The sequence below is a fragment of the Pan paniscus genome, chromosome 4 (assembly GCF_029289425.2).
Source record: "Pan paniscus chromosome 4, NHGRI_mPanPan1-v2.0_pri, whole genome shotgun sequence".
Classification (NCBI taxonomy): domain Eukaryota; kingdom Metazoa; phylum Chordata; class Mammalia; order Primates; family Hominidae; genus Pan; species Pan paniscus.
This window is the reverse complement of record NC_073253.2, coordinates 155892140-155913500: the sequence shown is the minus strand read 5'-3', so window position 1 is coordinate 155913500 and position 21361 is coordinate 155892140. Positions and strand designations below refer to the sequence as shown.

The window sequence follows — 21361 nt, the reverse complement described above, 5'->3', positions numbered from 1 at the left end:
TTATGACTCTTATAAATTAACATAAACTCTTAACTTTTAATAGTCTACTTAGAGTTCATATGTACCACTTTACATAAAGCTTTGCAATCATATAAATTTATTTATTCTCTTCTATACTTTGTTCTATTGTTACATGTGTTACATTTACTTACATAAAAACCCCCAGAAGGTAATGTTTTAAATAGGCACATGTACTATAAACTAATTTTTTAACACACACAAAAAAAGTCTCTTTTACATTTATATAGATATTTACCACTTCTAGTGCTCTTTATTCCTTTCTGGGAATAAAGAGTTTCCATCTGGTATCACTTCTGCTATAGCCTGAAGAAGATTCCTTAGCATTTCTTGTAGTGCAGGTCTGATGCACTACAGTATAGGTAACAAATTCCATAGTTGTTTTTTAATGTAACATATATTTTGCCTTCATTCCTTTTTTTTTTTTTTTTTTTTGAGATGGAGTCTCACTCTGTCACCAACCTGGAGTGCAGTGACATGATCTCGGCTCACTGCAACCTCCACCTCCCGGGTTCAAGTGATTCTCCTGCCTCAGCCTCCTGAATAGCTGGGACTACAGGCATGCACCACCGGTGGTGCCCATCTAATTTTTGTATTTTTAGTAGAGATGGGGTTTCACCATGTTGTCCAGGATGGTCTCGATCTCTTGACCTCATGATCTTACCTCCTTGGCCTTCAAAAGTGCTGGGATTACAGGCATGAGCCACCGTGCCTGGCCTTCATTCTTAAATAATTATTTTTGTTGCTTATATAATTCTGAGTTGATTTTTTTTCTTTGGCTCTTTAAACATGTTGTTCTAATCATTTCTGGCCCTTATTCAAATCACTGTTACATATATATGTGTGTGTGTGTGTATATATATATAATGTTACATATATGTGTTACACATGTGTGTTACATATATGTGTTACACATATGTGTTATATGTGTAACATGTGTGTGACATATATGTAACGTATATATGTAACTATATATGTAACATATATGTAACATATATATGTGTCATTTTTCTCTGACCCCTCTCATTTGCTTTTTTCCTTAACTTTTTATGGTCATTAGCACATCTATGTGCCTATGGCTATTTTTATATTTATTCTGCTTGTGATTTATTGAACATCTTGAATCTGTAATTTGTATCTTTTGTCAAATTTGGGAAGTTTTGTGTCATTATTTCTTTACTTTTTCTTAGACTCCTTTCATTTCTTTCATTCTGAAACTTCAATAACATATATTAGACTATTTTATATTATCTAACAGGTTCCTGTGGCATTGCTTATTCACTCTCTATTCTTCACATCATACATTGGTAACAAACCAACTAAAAAGGAAATCAAGAAAGCAATCTCATTTGTAATAACTACACAATAAAAAAGACATAGAAATTAATTTAACCGAGCAGGTGAAAATCTCTACAATGAAAACTACAAAACACGGTTGAAAGAAATTTCAGAAGATACAAAAACATGAAAGGATAGTCCCTGTTCATGGATCAAAAGAAGTAATATTATTAAAATATCCATAATACCCAAAGCAATCTACATATTTAATACAATACCTATCAAAATACCAATGATGCTCACATCTGTAATTTAAGAACTTTGGGAGGCTGAGGTAGGAGGATCACGTGAGCCTCAGGAGTTCAAGGATGCAGTGAGTTATGATTGTGCCACTGCACCGTAGCACGGGCAACAGAGCAAGACCCTGTCTCTGAAAACAGAACAAAAACAATGACATTCTTCATAGAAATAGAAAGAAAAATCCAAAAATTCTTATGAAACCACAGAAGGCCCCAAGTAGCCAAAGAAATTCTGAGCAAAATGAATACAGCTAGAGGCATCCCACTACCTGACTTCAAAATATACTACAAAGCTATAGTAACTGAAACAGCAGGTATTGGTATAAAAACAGCCACATAGACCAATGGAACAAAATAGAGAACCCAGAAATAAATCAGCATATTTACAACCAACTGACTTGACAACGTTGCCAAGAACTTACACTGGGAAAACATAGCCTCTTCAATAAATCAAGCCTGGAAAACTGCATATCCATATGCAGAAGAATGAAACTAGACTCTCATCTCTCACCATATTCAAAAAATCTACTTAAAACAGATTAAAGACTTAAATGTAAGACCTGAAACTATAAAACTACTAGAAGAAAACATAGGAAAAGCACTTCAGGACATTGGTCAAGGCAACAATTTTATGGTTAAGATTTCAAAAGCACAACCAACAAAAGCAAAAATAGATAATCTTATTGCTGTATCTTCAGATTTACTAACTCTTTCCTCTGTCATTTCCATTCTCCTGTTAAATCTGTCCAGTGAATTTTTAAATTTCGGATATTTTATTTGGGACTCCAAGGTTAATCTGGTTCTTTTTCATTTTTCCCCATCTCGCTGATATTTTTAATCTTTTCATTCATTGTAAGTAAGCACATTATCCTTTACATCATTGAGGTATTTATAATATTTCCTTTAAATTTCATGTCATTAATTCCAACATCTAGGTCACTTTTTTGTATTGGCCTGAGTTAATGGTCTTTTCCTTTGAGAATTGGTCACATTTTTGGGGGTCTTACCTGTTCAACATCCTCGATATAATGAAGGTTAAATATGGAGACGCTGGATCCTGACATTTTCCTATAAAGACTGTAGGATTTTTTATTTTAGCAGGCACTTAACTTGATTAGAACTGAACTGTTTTTGGGTGGGCAGTGGCTCCCATCTTAGTTCAAATATTTGTTTGTTTTTAGTTCATCTTTGAGCCTCCCCCATGCATAGACAATTCAGGGTCAAGCAAAGATGAGGGCCGACAGAACTTGGAGTAACCTTTCTGGATCTTCCCCCTTCTTTCTATAGTGAGTATGGTCCCCAGACTTAGTTCCCTAGTTATTCATATCATAAAGACAGACATTTTTTCCACCAGTACTCCTACTCTTAACCAACTGCACTGGCACCCAGGCCAAAACCAGCAAAAACAGAGAACTCACTCCATGAAACTCGCATTCTCCATACAACTCCCATTCTCCACACAACTCACTGACTACTTGACCAGATTCTACATCTAGATATTAGGGGTTCAAATTCAGAAAGCCATTGCCTCATGCCCATGAAAGACTGTCTTAATGTAACCTTACTCCCAGTCAAACGCTTGCAAAGCTATTAGGAGCAGGTACCTGTTCACTTGCCAGGGAGTATCCCCCGTGCAGAACCAAATTCACCAGCAGAGGATTAGCCTAGGTACAGCATGGCTGATCATTATGACAGAAGATTGGGTCAGGACCACATGGTAGCTCTGAACTTAAACACATTAGAAGCATTTTAATTCCCCATCTTTACTCACAAACTGCAAACGAGGCTGACTCATCTTGGTAGCTTTCCTGGGTTTAAGACTTTTAATATTTAAAATAGACTGAAAATCATAATGAAAGAAACTACTGTTGAATAAAAAAGCAGTTTCTACATCTTCCCCATAGATTCTGTAATCAAAACTATTTTCTTGGTTAAATGGTTTATGTATCCAACTAGAGAAAAGGGGGTAGGAAGACATTATGGGAAGGTTAATGGGGTCTTACAGAGAACCCAGAGAATGGCTGAACCAGGTCTCAGAAAGGACAGGGGCCAGGACAACTCCAGTGGCCTCAGCAGCAGAGGCTCAAGGTCCTTTTCCCAAGTGTTCTGACAGTAAAGTGACTTCCCACCAACTCTGGGTCTGGAGAGAAATCAATTGTCTTATCTGATTTGAGGATGCATTAAAATTTAACCATGTCCACAGGGGCGGGTCATATATGGAAACATGGTGCTGGGACTGGAAAGGTGCAGTTTTCAGAAGAGGGTTACTAGCTGGACAGACACCCTGGAGAGTGTCTAGAATATACAAGGGGGCCAGAGGGGCTACTAGAAGAGCAGCAGGACAATTTCAAAGAAGCTACTTTGTGGGCAGTGTGCACATGCAAAAGAAAAACGCTTTTTGTACTCAGTCATCCAGTCCAACAACAGAGAAATATTGATTTTTCCCAGCATCTCATTCAGCCCTAAGCATATATAGCAGCTGTACTTGCTGGGTCTAGTATGCATCGTTAACAACTCCCATCAAGTGGGGTCAGGGGGAAGCACATTAGGAGGCCAATGAATTCCTGGTTGTGTAGCCTCGGACTTATGACTTAATCTTTATTTGCCTCAAGTTCCTCATCTGAAGAAGAGAAATATCGTTCCATTCAGGGTAACAATGAAATGAGACAGCAAGTAGCAGGTATGAAAGTTGAGAACACAGACTTGAATCTCATCAGCAAGGCAGAGCCCTGATCCTGATGCCCATGACTGTGGGGCCCTGCAGATGCCTTACCTTCTTTGAGCTGCACTCTCCACATCTGTAGAACAAGAATAGGTAAACTCACTGTGGGCTTTGTCAGCATTATATGATTTATATAAATCATCGTGCATAGTGCCTAACAGCTAGCTTAAATCTGTGGTTAAAAACTGTTTTTAAGTGATGGTGCTTGGAAGAAGAATTTACAGTTGCACACTATGGGCTTTTATATTATTGCTGTTAGCATGACCGTTATCATCAGTGATTCAAGGAACCCCAGGTTCCAAGAAACAAGAATGAAGACAGTATAGCTTCATAGATATCCTTCCTTCTTCAAAAATCTCTTCATTGCTATCAAGTAAGATTAAAATGCCTTGACTTGACAGACAAGGCTGTCTGGGCTCTGATTACTCTCTTCAGCCTTACTTCTCACTCACTCTCCTGTTTCCACCATCTCCCCACCTCACTCTACAACCCACCTGCTCACTATGGGCCATTCCCCAAACACTCTTTATAGTTCAAATCTCTGTGTCTTTCTTCTTTCCATTTTCTCCTCTTGGAAAGACCTTTTGACCTATCTCTACCTATTGAAATTCATGTTTCGAGTCCAATAAAACCTCCTTGTAGGCCGTTGCTACTGCCACTACCATTGTCACCTCCTGAATTCATTTACTCCTTCAATCTTTGCTTGTACCGCTACTCTGATTTAGTTAGCCTTTTGTTTTGTTTAGTCTATTTAGCTGCTTCCATGACTCAATTCCCTACCCCATTACAAGCCCCTTTAGGGCAGAGGGGCAGGCATCTGTCATAATCATCTTTGTAATCCTTGTTAGCTAGCGCAGCAGCTGACACAAAGGTGGAACATAGTAGTCATTGGAAAGGAGAAAGAAAGGCAGAAGGACAGAAGAAATTGTGTCATGAACTGCCCTCTGTGGAGCTCAGATATGTGCTAGCAATAAGCATTAGTGCTATGCTCTGATCAACCAAGTGGCACAGCCCACCGAGAATACCCAGAAATGGAAAAATACTCTTCTCCCTTTCATTATAAGCTTCCAGAGAGTTTTTAATCATTCCATGCTGTCAGATTATGAAATCCCAGAAAATCTGAAGCCCTAAGGGGCCTAACAATAATGTAATTATTCAGTATCTTCATATTGCAGATGTGCAAACTGAGGCCAAGAGAGAGATTTAGCCTCTGTTCCCCAAAGTTATTCAGCAAATCAGCAGCAGAGCTGAGACAAGGATCAGGGAGCTCTGTGGCTGCCATGTCCAGACCCTCCCCTCGTTAGCAACAAACCACCATTCCCAGGCCTTGCTTGATTTTCATTTTCCTGGGCTTGACCCACATACCCAATTTCCTGCTGGCCCAGCCCAGTGAGGTAGTGGCTCATTCCAGGGGCTTGTTACTCAAAAAGAGAAGAAAACAACACATTCTGAGAGAATAAAGCAGCCAGCAAAAGGGTTCCGTGAAACAGTGAAATTAGAGGGAGCCCAGTCCATAAGACCACCCTAAGGTCTTTCAACAATTGCAAGTCTTGGGGTTCCCCAAGACCAAAGGTGTGAAAAATTCACTATCAGGACTCACAGAACTCACTGAAAGCTGTTATTCTCATGGTTAGGTCTTATTACATGGAAAGGGCACCAATTAAAATCAGCCAAGAGAAGAGACACATTAGGCAGAAGCCAGGGAAGGCCCAAATGCAGAGTTCCCACTTTCCTCTTCCCATGGAGCCATGGGTGTGTTATTTCTCTGGCATCAGTGTGAGACAACATACACAGTGTTACCACCCGGAGAAGCTCCCTTGAGCCATGGTATCCAGAGTTTTTATTGGGGCTCTATCACATACGTATATTTAGATAATTGAAATAAGTGACTAAAGCAAAGATCTCAATCAATAGAGGTTTGTTAAGCCAGCTTCAGGATGTATCTGGGAAAAACTCAAGCCACACACATGTCTGTGGCTATTTTTCCAAATAGGTTTTCAGGCAGTTTAGTATTTACACATTTCCTTAAAGAGGGGAAGGCATCCAAGAAGAAGAGACGGTAGGCAGTAAGGTGAATGGTTACATTCTTGTGAGACTTTAGTTAGTGCCCAGTAAATCTACATTTTACATAAGATAAGGTGAATGTTTGAAAAGAAAAAAAAAAAGGAAGAATCAATTACATAGACTTCTCTGGGTAGGTAGAGAGCTGACTGATCTCTTGTCTTTCTTCTACACCTGGGAAGATAAGCTTGTAATGACATTATCAGTGTGAAACCAAACAGATTTTAGTTTGAGGAGCAAGACTTAGATTGTAGACCTAAAGTTACAATTGGTATGTCCTTGTTCACAAGAGGCCAAAAAATAATTTACCTATGAATGATCTGTGGAGGCAGTCACACTCGGAGATGCCTGAGGCCTTTTACCTTTCCTGGTGGTCTGGCTAATGCATAATGCTAGTAACAGCTACTCATTTGGAAGAGGGTGTTGCATGACTCAGGCTGTAGGTTTAACCTTCCCTTTGGCATAAGGAGTTTGGGATCCTGAGATTTTTTTAATTTTCCTTTATGGGTTGTATGACCACATAGCTGATTTCAGTCTCCAACACCCCTGGAAGTTGAGCTGATACCGTGGGACCCAAAGTTCCCACCCTAAAAAAACATTGTTAAACTATTTGGCAGGACCCAACACATCAGGCAAATAAAAATGAAAACACCCTCAGGAATAACATTCCAAGGGCTTAGAGATGACCAGAAGCCGGGGACAAAGGCCAGACCTCCCTTGGGCAAGGTTAACTTATTTACCACACTGAACCCTGCATCTATATTCTTCCTGACCTTCTTTACCTTTGTTTTCGCAAAGCATATCGGGAAATGAGTGTGCTTTGGAATCAGGCAGGCCTGTGTAGGCTCTACCACTTATACCTGTGTGGCCTCAGCCATTCACTTATGCCTCTAAGCCTCAGTTTTCTCCTGTGGAAAATGATAATAGAGGTGCCTATCCCTTGTGGTGTTCGTAGGGATCGGCGTTCATGCTTTCAGTGTACAATGTGCAATATAATACTAATATGTAGCAGGTACCGTAAACTCAGAAAATCTAAGACAGGTCTCAGTTAATCTGGAAAGTTTATTTTGCCAAGGTTGAGGACCCACCCGTGACACAGCCTCAGAAAGTCCTGATGACATGTGCCCAAGGTGGTCAGGGCACAACTTGGTTTTATACATTTTTGGGAGACCTGAGACATCAATCAATATATGTAAGAAGTACCTTAGTTCCTTCCAGAAAGGTGAGGACAATTAAAAGCAAGTCCCCCACCCCACCCCCGGGGGCTTCCAGGTCACAGGTAGGTGAGAGACAAATGGTTGCACTCTTTTGAGTTTCTGATAAGTCTTTCCAAAGGAGGCAATCAGAATATGGATCTATCTCTGTGAGCAGAGGGATGAGTTTGATAGAATGGGAGGCAGATTTGCCCTGAGCAGTTTCCAGCTTGAAAGGGCCCAAGATATTTTCCTTTCATAGTACCCAATAAATGAGAGCTCACACTTGCAGCCTTCTCTTCTTCATCTCTCCTCCTCCTCCTCCCCCCCTACTCCCTCCTCCCCTTCTTCCCCCACCCCCTTGCTCTCTCTTTGTTTCCCTTTTCAACTCTCTATCTTCTCTCAGGACAGGAAGATGTCACTTCAGTGTGCTGTGAATAAGGAAATGCCAAATTTAAGGGAACCAGATTCTTGCAGCAGTCTTGGGATATCCTGCCTCCCAGAGACAGCACCTGATGGCATCTGTTTAACAAAGCTAGCTGTCTAGGGCTGGGATGAACAGGACTCACACTTTGTAATGACTTAGCTCCACTCCAAGTCTGGTGTAAATTGAAGATGAAAATGTGTTTTCCAAAAATACTCAGGCTGTTGCTGATGCCTGGGCCTGTTTCACCTTGGTTATACAATAGTCTTGTCTGTGCTTCTCTTCTGGGCCTACATGGCTGGGCTTGCATGCCAGGCAACTTTCCTAAGAAAAACCCCGCACTTATCCCTGGTGTGAGCAAACAATAAACTCACCATGCAGAGGAAAGGTCTAAAGCACCCCAGAGTGACATTGACCATGTTATGAAGCAACGTCTTAGTGAGGCCATGGAACTTGCACCACCCTGAGTTAGGCTCGCGCGTCTCTCAGTGGCTTTCCTGATGCTTCCTAGAATTGTTCTGTGGTTTGGGAAAAGGCACACCTTCCCCAGACTCTCATTCCATGATTGAGATTAGCCTTCCATGTTTATTCTCTCCAAAAATGCCTTCTCCAACTCCCATACTCCTCCCTGACTACATGTCCTTCTCTCTACAGAACTATAATCAAGAAGAAAAAAACAAAAAAATTTTGGTTCAGGGCCTCGATTTCCAGATTATTAAAAAATCTGAGTCACAGATTTTGCCATTTCCTTCACTCCATTTCTTCCCACCAATGTAGCATTCAGAATAATCAATGGCAACAGGCTAGTGCATCTTCTACCTAAGAATCCCATAGTAGGCCGGGCGTGGTGGCTCACGCCTGTAATCCCAGCACTTTGGGAGGCCGAGGCGGGCAGATCACGAGGTCAGGAGATCGAGACCATCCTGGCTAACACGGTGAAACCCCGTCTCTACTAAAAATACAAAAATTAGCCGGGTGTGGTGGCGGGCGCCTGTAGTCCCAGCTACTTGGGAGGCTGAGGCAGGAGAATGGCATGAACCCGGGAGGCGGAGCTTGCAGTGAGCCGAGATCGCGCCACTGCACTCCAGCCTTGGCGACAAAGCAACTAAAAAAAAAAAAAAAAATCCCATCGTAAGCCTGTGATGTATCCAGAAAATTAGATCTGGGTAAGACGATGAAACATTCATGCACTGCCCTTTTTTTACTGCAAGATCTAGAGTGAAGAAGGTAGTTTTCCCCAAGTCACAGACATTCTTAGTGAGTAAAGCAGGGTAATCAGTGAAGACAGAACTTGAGTGAACTCAACCAAAGATTTTGCTTTCCGTATGTTCAGGTTATTTTTATGACTGCCATCTCTTCAAGTTGTTCTTCCCCTGTAAGTATATCCTCCTTTCTTCATCTGTTTTGCAGTCATTCTTTCTCCCGTTTCTTTCCTAAATCAGACATCATTATCTTTTTTAATCTTAAACTTTTTTATTAAGTCAGAGGAATAGGTCTTCTTCCGTAATTCATTAATTCAACAGATATTTATTTAGCGTTTCCTACATACAAGGAACTATTCTAGGCTTTCTGGAAAAAGCAATGAACAAAACAGTCAAAAGTCCCTGTTTTCATATAGTTTACATGCTAGTAGTGGAAAGCAATGGCAATAAGCAAACAAAAAATGTAAAAATATATATTACATCAGATGATAAATGCTTTGAATAAAAAAATGCAAGGAAGGAGGACAAAGGCTCTCAGAGTGGAGGGAACTTACAGTTTTAAATAGGATGGTCAAGGAAGTTCTCATTAAAAAGAGCAAGAAACAGAGGAGGTGCTCAAGGGAGGTTTGCAGGTATCAAGACAGAGGTAATCACAGGTTTGAAGTCTTTGAGGGGGCGCATGACCTGTGTGCCCTAACAACAACTGGGAGGCCATTATAACTGGAGCAGACTGAACAAGAGAGAAGGGGAACTTAGAAAGAGGATCAGAGAAGAGTGGAGGGGCCAGAATGTATAGGGCTGTCAGTATTAACTGCAGAGTAACTAAGGGATACAAATACAAAGGAATTATAGTTAGAATTATAGTTATGGTACTTTACTTTTACTCCAAACATATAGGAAGCCAATGGAGAATTTTGAGTGCAGTTGAGAAATAACTTGACACATTTTTAAGGATGTGGCCAGGTACACTGGCCCCTTCCTGTAATTCCAGCACTTTGGTGGACTAAGGTGGGATGATCACTTGAGGCCTGTAGTTCAAAGTTACAGTGAGCTATGATTACATCACTGCATTTCTGCCTGGGTGACAGAGTAAGACTCTGTCTCTTAAAAAAAAAAAAAAAAAAAAAGGAATTATAGCTTCTCAGGTAAACTTGTGTCATGGGGGTTCATGGTACAGATTATTTCATTACCCATGTACTAAGCCTAATACCCATTATTTTTCCTGATCCTCTCCGTCCTCCCATCCTCCACCCTCCGATAGGCCCCAGCATATGTTCTTCCCCTCTCTGTACCCTTGTGTTCTCATCATTTAGTTCCCACTTACAAATGAGAACATGCAGTGATTTGGTTTTCTGTTCCTGTATTACTTTGCCAAGGATAATGGCTCCATCCATGTCCCCGCAAAGGACATAATATCTTTCTTTTTTTGGCTGCACAGTATTCCATGGTGTACATGTACCACATTTTCTTTATCCAGTCTATCATTGATGGGCATTTAAGTTGATTCTATGTCTTTTCTATTGCGACTCATGCTGCAGTGAACATACATGTGCTTTTTTAAGAACAGACTCAGGAGGCAAAATAAAAGTGCAATCAGGTAGGAGATATAATGGTGACTTGGATCAGGGTAGTATTAGTGGAGGCAACAAGAAATAGACTGTTTATACATTAGTGTAAATAACATGGTATTTCTTGATTAATTTTATATGGCTAGATACAGGAAAAGAGAGCAAGAGAGAGAATGAAGGGGAGAGAGAGAAATAAGAATGACACAAAAAATTTTGACCAACAACTAAAAGGATGAAGTTGCCATGGCCATTTGGGGACAAATTATGCTTACTCTCTCTGCCTCAATTTTCTCATCTGCCAAGTGGGGGAAAATAACCAAAATGATATGGTGATTATGACAGATAAATGAGTTAATACAAGCAAAATGCTTAGAATTGTGTCTGGTGCATAATAGTTAGCTACTGTTACATCCTCCTCCTCTTCTCCCTGTGTATTCCTTCAGAGGACTAAACACAGTCTGATATGATCTTGTTTATTTTTTCTTTATATATCTCCTCCACCAAAATGTAAGCTTCATGAAGGCAATGGTCTCACTTGTCAAGTTCATGCCATATCACCAGCTTCTGCAACAGCATTTCAACCTTAGTATATGCTCGATGAATATTTAATGCATAGAAGTATGAAAAGGTAAAATAGTCAGTCAGCCCAGATTTTCCAGGACATCTCTCTTGACATAGGTACTGTTCATCTCACACACACATACTTGTCCATTTGTGACTTAGAAAATGTGGTCACTGCCATTAAGATGAACCACAGATAGGTTAGATGGTTCATGCAGGAAGATTTCTGTGTATGCTATGCCTTGGCGAAAGGAAAATTCTATCTAAACACAGCCATCAGTGAAAGGTCTGAGATTCCATGGACAGTAATCTCAGTATGCTCTGTATGAAGCTGAAATCAATGCACCTGGTTGTTCTGTAATTAGCAGAGCTGCTGCCCTGCCTCCACTCTCTGCTTCCACTGTCAAGGTGTCGCTCATCTCTGGGCTGGCTTTCCATCCCAAGATGGTTTGGCTTGCTGTGCATGGCTGGAGGGAAGCAGGAGAGGGCAAGGACTCAATTAGATTGAAATGGAATCGAGTCTTTGGAGGCCCCTTGTCAGGGTGAAGAGTGTTGGATGTTCCCAGTGATGGCAGATGCTTCTTTATTTGGGCTGATCTCAGAGGTTAGAGGTGATTTGTAAATAAGATTTGCTCCATTTGGTATGGCAAGTCCTGTTTTCTGTGCCTTATTTTTTTTTTTTAATCTCTGAATCTTTTCCCCTGTGTTTTGACATGCTTTCTGCCAGCAGAAAGGCTGTTTGGTCTGGAATGAATATTTCAAATTCTTGGGAGCAGCTAAGGTAGCAACCAAGTTCATAAGGGAATGGATGATCTGTTCACGTAGTGCTAAAACAACCCAGTGGGAAGAATATAGGCAGAACACATGACAGTATGAATGAATACAAAGTGAAGTCTCAATAATAATTTCCCCTGATTTTAGATGGGAGAAGGGGAAATGAGTTAAATTCATTATTTCGTCTTTAATTTGTGGTTCTAAGTCTTTGTATAGATGATATTCCAGGGAATGTAATCTTCAAAGAAATAATATCCCATTCTGAGTATAAACACAAATTTTAATCCAAATTATGAGATTTTTAACCCAGATTAATAGACTCATAAGAACCCATGGGCTATCTGAAATGTGTTTGTTTGCTTGGATATATTTAGTTAACAGCCACTTATGACAAATACTTCCTACGAAGCACTCGTTCTAATGCTTTAAAAATATTATTTCATTGAATCCTCACAGCCCAAGAGGTATATATTATTATTATCCCCATACGAAGAAGGTAATTGAGATACTGAGAGGTTGAGACTCACAGCTAGAAAGAAGCAGAGCTAGTATTTGCATCCAGGTAGTCTGGATCCAATTGTTTGCAAAATGGCATAATGGCTCCAAGACAGGACCAGCTTTGGAGTTGTTTCTTAATTTTGTCTTATTAAGGGAGGGCATATTGAAAGGAATCAGGAGCATATCATAGAATCCAAGAGCCAAGAGAGCAGTCAGCCCTGTGTGGATAGTAATCGGGGAATATAAAGTCAAAAGAAGTCTTTTTAGCCATCTGTCCTGTCTTTTAGCTCTTCTTCATGTTTTCTTTGTAAGACTGGCCTAGGAACCCACTCATCAGCTTGAATGTGGCCCATCTTAGCTGACCAGCACAGTAGCCCCATCCTCTTAGCCTTTTCCACCTGCCTCTCACATTTTCCTCTCATCAGTCTCCCAGTCATCGGCAACTTTAAAGATAATAATGACCGGCCTAAATGACAGAGATTTAAAAGTTTAATTTTCAGAAGCTTCACTGGAAATCTTGAGGGGCACTGCAGCAGCCTGTTCAGAACTCTTTATGTCACGCTTCTTCCTTTATGCAGTGACACTTGTGACAATGGCCTGGGGCCTAAATGAGGCAAAAGTGAGAGCATTAGCCCTGACGTGGCAGTACTAGATATCTAGCAGAATCTATTTTGTATCTCAAAACCTTATTTTCTTTTTGATAAAAATCAATATTGTAAATCAAGTGAGCATCATCATGATTTCCCACGGATATTCATTGTTCAGGATGTATTAACAGTCCATACGGACAGAGCACCATGGTCCATGAACCCCGAGGTGTTCTGACATCCTGTTCTGTGATTCAGAAAAAGCAAGATGTGTGCACAGTCTCCAACCTATGAAGGCCCAGATGGCAACTTTCCATGTTTAAACTGCTTTTTATTATAAATATTTACACACACACACACATATGCACATACTTCATGACAACACCAACTTGTATTTACAACAGGCTTACTTACTGCAACCAACTCTTATGCCAATTATTCACTGAGGGAATTGAAATCAGTCCAGTGTAATCAACAATAGTAAGAAAAAGCAATCGGCTTAGTTGTGGGAGGGAATAATTTTTTATTGCAAACCTTTGTAAGCAGCATGCAAATTATATGCTTCTCTACCAAAGCTACAGTGCTGACCAAGGCAACATTTCTCTTTCAAAAACTAAGAACCCATGTGGTAAAACATCCAGGAAGGAATTTTCAACATGAGGAAAGGATGGTTTGAGCTTATCAGGAAGAGAGGGCTATAAACTCAAGGAAAAGCTGCAAATGCAGAAAAGAAGAAAAAGAAGAATCTTCCAGAAAACTGTGCTGAAATTGTTGAAATAAGAAGCTAGTCATCGCAAAGAATATTTTATATCACACAACAAGGATCAAGATTTCTTGGCCAACGCCTGATTGAAGAAGCTTTCAGGCATACTGACTCATAAGAAAAGTTGTAAGAGAGATGACTTTAATTTTAATTCAGTCCAGAGGACCCTGGAGCAAAGAAAAGTGTTTAAGAAGCTTGTTAAGAGACATATTTCCCAGGAAAGAAAGCCAGTGTTTTCATTTTAAACTCCATCGCACTTAGTTTTTAAAGCCTCTTTAAAAAGAAAGAAAATAAATTATATTATAGCCTTTACATTCAGTGTTTCATTTTTGCTTTCTAATAAATATTGCAAAAGCACATATTTTGGAGGTTATTTTCCCCTTCATTTATTTTCATGATTAGTGTTGGTATTTTTACGGTATACAAAGAGTTGCCATAAGCATAATACCAATTCATAACATCACACCAAGGGGAAATAAGGGCTTATATTACGTTCACTACATTTGCCAGCAGAAAACAATTAGGTTAGCAGTTGCAATTCAAGTAAATTCAGAGTAGCCATAAAATCACCAATGCCTTGGGAGGAGTTATAGGACATTTCAGAATCTTTACTGAAGGAAGAAATGCAACTTCTTTCCTGCCATTTGTTGATGCTGCAATTCCATTTGTGAAAGGAAAAAGTCTAACCACCATAATAGCTCTGTTAGTTTTTCTTGGGATGGCAGAATCATAGGCCTGAGAGACCTGCATATAAATCCTGCCTGGGTCTTTTATAATCTGAGCTTCAGGAAGCTGCTTAACCTTCTGGGACTGAGTTTCTTCATTGGAAAATGGTAATAATCACACTTCCCTTGCAAAGTGATGGTAAGTATTAGAGATAATCTACTCAACAGCACCTGGCACATAGAATGGACGAAATAATGGCCATATTATTTTACTTTTCCTAATGAGGACAATAATATTTATAGTAGAGTTTTGAGATTATGTTCAAACAAGTCACTGGCTCTTTACATACGGATCTCTTGAATGTCCTATGCCATTCCAGTCCATTGTTATAAATCTCTGTTTTTATTTAATAACTCATTTCCATTCAACTCAGCAACCATTCAGCAAGCACTACTATGGACACAGTGCTAGGCAAGGCAAGGCATACAAACACAAATCATGCATTGGCCTTTGCCCTCCAGGAACTACTGGGTTGTTGCAAAAGTAGTTGCAGTTATTGCCATTACTTTTTTTGAGACGGAGTCTCCCTCTGTTGCCCAGGCCGGAGTGCAACGGCGCGATCTCGGCTTACTGCAAGCTCCGCCTCCCGAGTTCACACCATTCTCCTGCCTCAGCCTCCCGAGTAGCTGGGACTACAGGCGCCCACCAACACGCCTGGCTAATTTTTTGTATTTTTAGTAGAGACAGGGTTTCACCATGTTAGCCAGGATGGTCTCGATCTCCTGACCTCGTGATCCGCCCGTCTCAGCCTCACAAAGTGCTGGGATTACAGGCGTGAGCCACCGTGCCCGGCCGCCATTACTTTTAATGGTAAAAACCCCAATTACTTTTGCACCAACCTAATACAGTTTTTTTATTTATTGGCTAATTGTTCCGTCCCAGTCCAAAGAACTCTGACGAACTTCAATCCTGTTGAGTTTACTTATTCCTTTGTTTATTCATCTGTTTATTCAACATCCAAGTTTGTGCTATGTGCCGGGACAGTGGCGGATCTTGAACCAGACGTAGTCCCTGTTCACGAGGAGCACTCTAGAGGGTTACTAGGGTTTGGTTTGTCCCTACCAAAACTCATGTTGAAATTTGATCCCCAGTGTAGCAGTATGGGAGGTGGGGTCTGATGAAAGGTGTTTGGGCCATGGGGTCGGATCCCTCTTGGGTGGCTCGGTGCCATTCCCAAGGTAGTGAGTGAGTTCTTGCTATGATGATACTGGATTAGTTCTCACAAAAATGAATTAGTTCCCATGAGAGTGGGTTCTTATAAAGCCAGGACACCCCTGGGGTTTTGTCTCTTTGTGTGTGTACCCTTCCCCTATGTCTTCTTCACCATGTTAGCATGCAGCACAAAAGCTCTCACCAAAAAGCAGAGCTATGCCCTTGAACTTCACAGTCTATAAAACTATAAGCTAAATAAACTTCTTTTCTTTATAAATTATCCAGTCTCTGATATTCTGAGACCATGGTATTGTTAGAGCAACACAAAATGGACTAAGACAAGGAGAATGCAGAGTGATTAATGTTCCAGGTTGGAATCCATACTTGTCTGACTTCAGAACTGGGGCCCAAATCTGCCATGCTGTACTGAGACATTTAATGAGCTTTATTAAAGTCCAGTCACACACCCTGCTTCATCTCCTAGTAGACTTCTAGGAAGGAATTTCTGGTATGTACCCGAAACTAGTCACCTAGTTTAGATTTGGGAAATAAATGGCACTAGGGACGTCAGTGTATGTATCCGATTCCTGGCCAAAGTTTCTACCTCAAGTACATTGCTGCTTTCTGCCCTGCAGAGGCAAGACCATGAATAACAAAATGCTTAAGCAGCCCTCCTATTTCTTTAGTTTCTAGACCAAATCCTCTCTCTGAGCAATTAGCCCCTTGCTTGCTTTCTCCTTAATCTCAGCCTGGCTGGCCCTCTGTGGCCCCCCAACTGAGATCCCATCAAGTACAGGGTAAATCCAACCTATGTTTTCATTCCAGATTCAGCACCCCGCCTTATCCCTTGTGACTAGTTTTGGGTACATACCAGAGAGCCCTTCCTAGAAGTCTACTAGGAGATGGAGCAGGGTGTGTGACTGGACTTTAATAAAGCTCATTAAGTGTCTCAGCACAGCATGGCAGATTTGGGCCCGAGTTCTGAAGTCAGACAAGTATGGATTCCAACCTGAAACATGCTCCCATGAATTGTAGGGTTTTAGGGAGGATATTTAACTTTACTGAGCCCTAGTTTCCTCTTCTGTAATATGGGAATAACAATAGTTTTAGCGCCAGGGATCTTGTGAGGATTAAATAAATTCATATTGGTGAAAGGCTTAGCTTAGTGTGTGATATTTGATAAGCTCTCAACCAATATATCACCGTTAAAGCAGGTGCTCTCCAAAACTGCTTCACTTTGGAACAAACTGTCCCAAGTTCACTGAGGGCTTGAACTTTTAGCAGGGAAGGCAGTTCTCAGGGATTCAGACCTTTTTCTACAGGAAGAGAGAAAATTGAGACAGAAAAAGAGAACTGAACAACAGAAGAAGAGAATTGGAGATATACATATGCTCCCCAAAGACACACCAGGCTTTGCCCTCTATCCAACTAATCAAATTTGAACATTACATCATTTGTGTTTTAGATTTTCTTTGAAAAAAGTTAGAGATATAGTTGAAGTTTACTGTGTATTCTCCTCCAATTCCTCTCCTTCTCCAAGCATTACTGTTTTCCTAAACTTGGTATTATTTCCACAAATGTTTTTCTACTATCATAAGTATATGTAAAATTTAAAACAATATAGTTTTACATAAAGAATATGTAGCATTGTTTTAAACCTTATATAAATAGCATTTATAACTGAACTGTTAGTTGCCTACTCAATATTTTCTTTTCTTGCTTACAGAACTTGCAATTTATTCTGATCAACAATTTGTCCAGCTAAAGTACTACATCTGCCCCCTCTTCTTGTGGCTGTAGGGGCACAGCAAAGGTCACTGGGCTAACCTCCTTAAAGGGACTCCGCTAACAGGTATATCTTTTGCGTTGCTTCCCCGTTTCTTTCCTCTTCCTATGTGGAACATGACTGAGGTGGATGTAGCCCCAATAGTCCTTTGGTTCATGACACTACCTTGATGATGGAAACCAGAGCTAAGGATGATGGAACAGAAAAAACGGGGTCCCGCAGGACCTTGGTGCCTCCATATCAGCCTTGGACTACCTACCTCTAGATTTGTTTTACATCATAAAGAAATCTCTACCTTGTTTAAGCCACTTATTATTGTTGTTTTTGTAGTTGTTAAATGTGGCTGAACCTAACCCTAGATAATGGAGACTCATATGTATCGTCTTCCCAGTGGAACTTTTTGCTCAACTTTACATTTTGTTTCCTAGCATTCTGTTTGTTTTATGAGGCAAGTATAGTGTTAAAGCACCAATTCTGGAGTAGATGGGCTGGTTCACAGCCCAACTCTGCCACCGACAGCTATGAGACCTTTAAATACTTAAATTTCTCTGCTTCTTACTTTCTTCATCTGTAAAATGGGGATGCTAATAGTACCCCCATCACAGGGTTGTTATGACAGTTATATGAATTAATATTGACATGCAAAGTGCTTATAGTAGTACTTACAGCAAAATAATAGTTAACCCTTAATAAGACATTATTATATGCTATGTATTCATGAGATATAGTACAATTTTAACTGCCATAAGATATTCTATTTTATAAATATGTTACAATTTTTTTATTCTACTCTTTGATGGACATTTAAGTTGTTTCCATTTTTGACATTTACTGAATGATGATGTAATTAATATTTCTGAAGATCTCCTTGTGCACGTGTGTAAATTGCTTCAAGGTATGTATATAGATGTGAAAATGCTTGGTCTAAGAACATGTGCACTTTCAACACGGCTTAATAAAGCTAAATTCTGGCCGGGTATGGTGGCTCACGCCTGTAATCCCAGCACTTTGGGAGGCCCAGGAGAGTGGATCACAAGGTCAGGAGTTCAAGACCAGCCTGGCCAAGATGGTGAAACCCCATCTCAACTAAAACTACAGAAATTAGCCAGGTGTGGTGGCAGGCACCTATAATCCCAGCTACTCAGGAGGCTGAGTCAGACAATTGCTTGAACCCAGGAGGCAGAGGTTGCAGTGAGCAGAAACCACACCACTGCACTCCAGCCTGGGCCACAGAGTGAGACACTGTCTCAAAAATAAATAAATAAATAAATAAATAAATAAATAAAGCAAGCTAAATTCTTCTCAAAATGGTCACAAAAAATTGTTTATGAAAGTATCCATTGCATCTCATCTTTGCCAAATCTCAACTTTAATTAGACTTCTCATTTTTCACCAGTCTGATGATGGTATAGCAAGGTAATTTCATTGCTGTTTTAATTTACATGTCCCTGATTACTAGTTAAGCTGAAAATAACTGTATGATTTGGAGATATTTGGATTTCTTTTCTGTGAATAACCTGTTCATGTCATTTTTGATTTTTCTATTGAGTTATCTTTTCCTTTTCAAATTTGTATATCTAATAATGTTACAAACATCTCCTCCCAATCTGTGGTTTACCTTTGCATGTTGTTTAGGGCACAGAAAGTTTAATGTAGTGAGATTTATCAGTTTTTCATTATTGATACCTGTGCCCTAAGAGTTTCCTCCCTACCTCAAGACCATAAGGATATGCTCTTGTATTTTGTTTTAATCCTCACCCTATCCCTCAATGAGGCAGGTCTTTAATGCACTTAGAATTTATTTTTTGTGTTGAAGTAGAAACAAGTTTTTGTTGTCATTGGTATATGAGTTATTGATGGTCTCAATACTATTTTCCAAGGGGTCTGTCTGTCTGTACTGATTTGCAAGGCCATATCTGTCACATAACTAGCTCGCATATCTACACAGGTCTGTTGCCTGGCTCTCCGGTGTGTATCATTTGTCTGCTTGCTATCATGGTGCCAGTATACACTGTCTGAATCTCAGTCTTTAAGGGGTCTTTAATCCATGAGATAATTCAAGAACCTTGCATTGTTGTCATTGTGCAGATAAATCAGAGTCAGGATGGATTTTTCCCTAGACAGACAGCTCTTCCATCATGACATAGAACAAGTCTCACTGCCACAGGAACATAGCAGAAGGGCGGAATAGATTTAACTCAAACTTGCCTTTTACTTCTCTTCTCAATTTATACCCTGTGATATTACAGATTCCAAACCTGTACATGCCTTCTGCCACCATCAGAGGCTTCGCTACATGATTCTGTACTCAACAGAGCCCCACCCCACACTGCTGGACAGCAAAGCCATTTGTCTTACTAATGGTCCAAAGGAAAGGAAAGCTGCCTAGATGTCATATCTATAGCCTGGACAATTAAGAAGCACTTGTGATAGAGAATATTATATTGGAGATGTAAAAAGTCACCAAATCCTCACATGTACAACTCTAAAAAGATTGAGAAAATTGAAATTAATTATCCACTCACCAGATGGGGTGTTATCTCATTGGCTCTCTCATGAAAGGACAGAATAAAGTTATTAGAGATTGGAAGGGGGCGGGGGTTGAGCATAGCTACCTACACGTGTTAATTTGCTTTTATCTCAATTTCATATATCAGAATAATAAGCCAAAATACCCTCAGAAAGAATGCTAGTTTTGTTTTAAAAATCAGACAACAAAACGTCAACGACACCCTAAAAATGTTGCAGTGGTTGTCAACCTCCCTGGACACCAGGGAACATCAGTGTATCTGCCTCAGTGACCTCAATCAGACGGGCATATAAAAAGAAATGCCCAGTGGTTTTTCTAAACATCCATGGTCTCTTGCCAACAATTGAGGTTTAATGAAGAGGGGAAAATTAGACCTCAGAGACTAAGTCTTCTGAAGGTGGATATTTCCTGGAGGCATGTGCAACTCCCAACCCCCATCAGGCATTCCAGCCAGGGGACAGCACTCTATCATTCTTCTTCAAGCTTGTAGTGTCTGATTGATTTATCGATGTGCTGCTTCTCCGAGTCTCCACGGGCATTTTGCCAGTCAAGCCACAGGAGTACTTAAATGCTGAAGCCTGTGTCTCTACTTTCTTCCCAATTCTTTTTTGTCTCTTCTCTTTCTTCTCCTGTTTCTGCTTCTGTGGGTTTTTGGTCTTGTCATAGGAGATTCTTAGTCATTTTGACTTTATAGATTCTCTTCCACTCATCTGATATTAATAGGCTTTTCTTTAAGAAAAAACAGATTAACAACTTTGGTCTATTATTCTTCAGAAAGATGTACTTGGATTTGTGTGCCCCTATTCAGAACATAACATGCGCATATTACAATTTTAAAAAAGTATGTGATATTGTCTCATGGCTATGGAAAGTCTCTATCAAGAAATTTATTTGCTTGCAATTTAATGAGTTTTATAATAACCAGAGAGTCCCTTCAACATCTCAAATGGAGCAAGAAAATTGTGATTGGCTGTCATCAAGAGCCCAGGGTTCCTACCTTAAAAAGCCAGATCACTGTCCAGCAATACCAGCTCAGGGGGTCCTAGATTTGGGGGGTCCCACTGTAGTGGAAGAGTCAGAAGAAGTGTGACTCACATTAGAAAGTTGCTCAGTATTGTTTCAGATGAGAATAAAGAGGGCTGGGCACGGTGGCTCATGCCTGTAATCCCAGCACTGTGGGAGGCTGAGGTGGGCAGATCACCTGAGGTCAGGAGTTTGA

The 21361-nt window shown here is 40.3% G+C and overlaps 1 protein-coding gene across 3 annotated transcripts in view; it reads left to right on the top strand.

Annotated features, from left to right (window-relative positions):
* ATP10B (ATPase phospholipid transporting 10B (putative)) overlaps nucleotides 1-21361 on the top strand; it is a 282086-nt gene that overhangs the window by 116306 nt on the left and 144419 nt on the right. For all 3 annotated transcript variants that reach the window (XM_008960112.4, XM_034960914.3, XM_055112844.1), the window contains one exon: nucleotides 17553-17678. The gene's annotated coding sequence lies outside the window, so the exon portion shown is untranslated. The remainder of the gene's footprint in view (nucleotides 1-17552; nucleotides 17679-21361) is intronic.